Source organism: Bos indicus x Bos taurus, chromosome X (assembly GCF_003369695.1).
Source record: "Bos indicus x Bos taurus breed Angus x Brahman F1 hybrid chromosome X, Bos_hybrid_MaternalHap_v2.0, whole genome shotgun sequence".
NCBI classification, from domain to species: domain Eukaryota; kingdom Metazoa; phylum Chordata; class Mammalia; order Artiodactyla; family Bovidae; genus Bos; species Bos indicus x Bos taurus.
This window is the reverse complement of record NC_040105.1, coordinates 59,365,635-59,370,374: the sequence shown is the minus strand read 5'-3', so window position 1 is coordinate 59,370,374 and position 4,740 is coordinate 59,365,635. Positions and strand designations below refer to the sequence as shown.

General features: G+C 47.4%; 1 pseudogene across 1 annotated transcript; it reads left to right on the top strand.

Annotated features, from left to right (window-relative positions):
• Positions 1-410: 410 nt before the first annotated feature.
• Positions 411-4,347, top strand: LOC113887766 (annotated as a pseudogene). Its single transcript, XR_003509816.1, has one exon. The product of XR_003509816.1 is annotated as a germ cell-less protein-like 1 pseudogene (transcript).
• Positions 4,348-4,740: the final 393 nt, after the last annotated feature.

Here is a 4,740-nt window from a genome sequence, read left to right as displayed (position 1 = left end):
AGGCCTACCTGGACAAACTTTGACAACTGGCTACCTCAAGCACCTGTCTACGCTGGGTTATAGACTCATTCACCTGAAAAGAAATTATAAGATTTATTTTGTCTGTTAAATTTCAGGTTTTCATTCTTTCAGCTACTTCTAACTGGGTTTTTTATACCTACATTCAAAATGTATATGAATATGCCAGATGGCTCCATTCTTATAAATAGGGCAGCCCAAGTGTTGACTCTACCCAGACCAGGATCAAAGTTACTATCAAATGTAAGCTGATTCTTGCAGGTTATTCTTGAACTGCTGATTACAGTAATTCATCTACTGATATTTGGTCTCTGCCTTTTAATCTACTTATCTAGTTTGTTCTTTCTAAAGGATACAATGGCTTCCCAGACTAAGTAACAGTGATGCAGAGATTCTGGCCACTCTTCAAAATGGACTCCCCTGATGTTCCACCGTGGTTACAGATACAATCTTGGTTTACAAGCTCTCCTTTGTGAAAAACTATCTTGACTACAATCATTGTAATCATTCTGTTTTTTGCTGTTTGCTCCTTACATATATAACTGTGTATTTACTACTTGGGGCCCTTGGATCAGAAACCCTAAGTAAAAGGGTAAGGAGAATATGTTGCTTCAACCACTTAGGGTCAGTGCCCCTCACCTGCAGGAAGCAGTTACTGACAGATTTCTCTGCCCCTTTCCCCTCAGCAACAATATTCTCCTAAAATAAAAAGGGGGAAATGAGAGAGTTAACTTAGGCAGGTTGATAAGGAGTCAAAGCCTAAGGCCCCTTTAAGGAGGAGATAAACATTCTTTCTTTTTCACATTCTTTGCTATAGATATGTAGGCCTCGTAGGCAGCAGTATCTCTTATTCAAGGACATGTCTTTTTTTTTTTTTTTTTTTAAGCTTTGGATATATGTTATGGGAGAAGGTCTGGGTAAAAACTTCCACAGCTGTAGCTCTGGGTTAACCTGTTCCTTCTGGCTAATCTCGTGCTGATGTCATCCCAGGAGGTATGTTACAGGAAAGGGTCTGGAAAAATTCTCGAAGTCTTGAGGTATCTTTTATCTAGTCTCAGCAGCTAGTTGAGAAGTGTATAACGCCTTGCTTAAAGTAGTGAGGTGGGTTCTCTCCTGCTCCCTTCTGACGTCTATGTCTGAAGCTTTTTCTGTCACTTTCACTTTAGATAAAATCTACACAATGCTCCAAGTGACTGAGACTGTCTTTGGTCCCGAGTTAAATCTTCTCCTTCGGAGACCATGAATCTGGCGGCACTGTTCACCATTCACCATTAGCTGTCACAACTCTAGAGTCAGTATTCATGTTTCTCTCATGCCAAGCACCACTCAACCTGAAGCATTATATAGACCTTCTTATCAACTTTCTATAGCCATCTAACAGAGAATATTTAAAATGTGATTTAAGGTTATCCTGTCCTATTCAAAGTGTGTAAACATTCTACTCACATGATTTGAATAGGGCAGAATCTTTGCGACCCCATGGACACGAGTTTGCAAGTCTCTGCTATTCATGGAATTTTTCAGGCATGAATACTGGAGTGGGTTGTCGTTTCCTCCTCGAGGAAGTCTTCCCAACCCATGCCTCATGCGTCTCCTGCATTGGCAGGTGGATTGTTTACCACTGGGAATGTTTGGGAAGCCCCAAACATTCTACTTAGGCAAGGTCAAATGACCTGAGAGACTTACCGTTTTCAAAGTTTTTTCCCTTGCATTGTACTTTCCTTGTCATTGAAAGGTCCACACTCTCTCTACACCGTATACTTTGTTTAGCATATAACACTTGTCGGTATTTAATATTATTAATTTCCTCAAAAATCAAAATCCATCTCATTCATTCCTCATTTCTTTCAGTGTTTAAGTTTGTTACATGCTTAGCTGGTGTCTAAAATAGAGACAAAAGCAAAGACTGGGCAAACATTGCCACTTTTATCACAGAAAATGTTTTGACAGCCGCAAATGATGGGATAACCTAAGAAAATAATTACAGAAATTAAGGTGCATAGAGCACAGAGCTGGAACCAAGACGTAATTATCCAAAAAAAGGAGTGATCAGTAATTATGTCAAATGGGGAAGAGGAAATGATGTTCTTAAGATTCATGGGGAAAATTCATACACAAAGTCCTCTGTTCCACCATTATCCTACGAAGGGAGCCCCAGAGAAATCATCCCTGGAGGGAAAGATACACAGAGTGGAATTCCTGGTACAGAGTGCACTTATCCTGTGATGGGGAGTGGGAGGGGTAGGGGAAAGCCTCGTGGGTGTGGCTTTGCGTGGCGTCCAAGATGACGTCACAAACATCAGCCGTATCCAACGACACCGTGGGCTGAGCTAGTGCCAGTGGCGGCTGCGTCTGGTGAGGAAGCTTGCCCTCTGCACCCCTGAGGTAAAAGCCATGGGAGCAGTCAACAGTCAGATGCCCTCGAACAGAGTGGGGCATGCCCCAGAGGAGCCAGGTGCCCCTGAGGGGGAGGAGGAGGCCGAGGAGGTAGCAGTGGCAGTGATAGAGGAAGGGGAGGAGAGCGAAGAGGCCAGACCCACCACTAGCCAAGGGCGCCACAAGCGGAAGACAGGCCCAGAAGGGCAGCTCACAAAAGCGCCTCACAGGAAGCGAGCAAAAGACCGTTTAGAGTCCGTTTATAAGACACTTTTTCTGAGAGGAGAAGGGAGTGACGTGCAGATCCGTGCCTTGGGGAAGGAGTGGAACTTGCACAAGGTCTACTTGTGCCGGTCAGGATACTTTGCTAGCATGTTCAGTGGTGCGTGGCGTGAGACAACCATGGATACTGTAGAGTTGCAGATGCCTGACGAGAACATTGATCGTGAGGCACTGCACGAGGCTTTAGGTTCCCTGTACCGAAACTCTGTGCTCATCCCACCCGGTCGAGTGGTCCCCATGCTGGCCACAGCCAGCATGCTGCAGCTGGACAAGCTGATTCAGCAGTGCGGAGAGATAATGAAGGAGACGGTCAGTGATCAGACCGTGTGCAGCTACTACTGCTCTGCTGAGAGCTACGGACTGCAGAACATCAGGGCCATGTGTCTTCAGTGGCTGCTGGACAACCTGATGACCCAGCATAGTGAGGAGTTATTGAGAGAAGTTAGCCTGGATCTCATGAAAGAGGTCATTGCCTCTTCAGAGCTCTTCGTGATGGAGGTAGAGATGGATGTGTACACGACGCTGAAAAAGTGGATGTTCCTGCAGCTGCAGCCGACATGGAGAGGCCCCCGCAGAGACCTACTGCCTGACGCCGACTCGTGGTTTGCCAGGTCCAGGCAGGAGTCAGAGGGCACCCCTTTCCTGGAGACCGAGCAGGGCAGAGCCTTCGTGCCAGCGTTCCAGCAGCTGCGGCTTGCCTACATGATCTGCGACCTGCCGTCAGCACGCATCATCGACCAGGATGCACTGATCCCTGCCACGTGGCTGACCCCAGTGTACAAAGAGCAGTGGCTTGCCCTCCTCCGGGCTGAGCAGACCAGAGACCTCGGGCCCGTGGATGTCTTCGAGTCCGACCTCCAGAGGACCAGCATGCGGTGCGGGGGCCAGCTCCTCAGGGATAAGCAGTGCACCTGGCGGTGGGCAGGCTTCAACGTCGGCTGGGACTTGGTGGTGTGCTATGCCAACCGGCGCATCATTTTCAAGCGCAGCGTGCTGAACAAGTCTTGCGGTCTCGGGGTCAGCTTACTCTGGCAGAGAAAGGTCGCGTTCCGCTTGCGCCTGGCCTCCTTGGACAGGGCTGGAAGAGCCATTTTCCGGAAGGAGACAGAACTCCAGGTGCTTTCCCTGGGAAAGGATGAAGAGCTAGAGGTGGTGAATCTGGAGAACGAAGATGTGGTTTTCCCCATATATGTGACCTGTAATTTCCTGTACCTCCCCAGAGAGGGGCGTTTCCCTGAGTGAGGACTCCTGAAAACAAAATCTCAGAGAGGTGAGCAGCTCTTTTCCTGGGGTCAGGGACGACCAGCTTTGTCCAGATGCCAGCTCCTTCTGCGGGACCAACCGGACTTGCCCACCTCTGGTGGCCCACCTCTGTCAGAGTCTTTGTTGAACTGTAGCTCATAATACTTGAGATCGTTTACCTGAGCCTATGAAGAGGAGAAATGTTAAAGCCCTGCTCCCCCAACACCTTTAGACCTCATTTGTGCTGTTAAAGTGGCAACCTGTCCTCCTGGTTTACCATCCATCAATGCCCCCTCCCATCATTTCTGCAAAGTCAAAGACCAGTTGACTTTAGAGAGAACCTGTGAACCTACCTACTCTACTACTGCTGGTGAAACTCTTTTAAAATATGCATTTCCTTTAGCTTGATTAAAGGAATGTTAAAGAAACCGTTTGGTTTCTCTTTCAGTTCGCGTGTTTAGAGCCACTCTGCCCCACTCATTACCACCACTACCGCTAGCTTCCTTTGGATTGCTTCCCTTTCCCCATTCCCTGCCACTGAGTGTGTAGTACTTGGTTCCCATGATCTCTCACTCTGTGAACGCACCCAGGCTACACTGATGATCTTCTCTTTATTGGTTGTTCCTCAACATTCTTAGGTTAGTTGACTTCATATCGTATCTTGATGTTACTTTGGCTTTATTTTGACTTTCCTAGCATTTTAACCCTAGAAAGACGCCTCCAATCTTATACAACCCTATATTGGGGGTGGAGTGGAAGGCGGCAGATTGATGCTATGAGGACATCTCGGTACTAGACAGACTTTTTCTGTGGCATACAGCC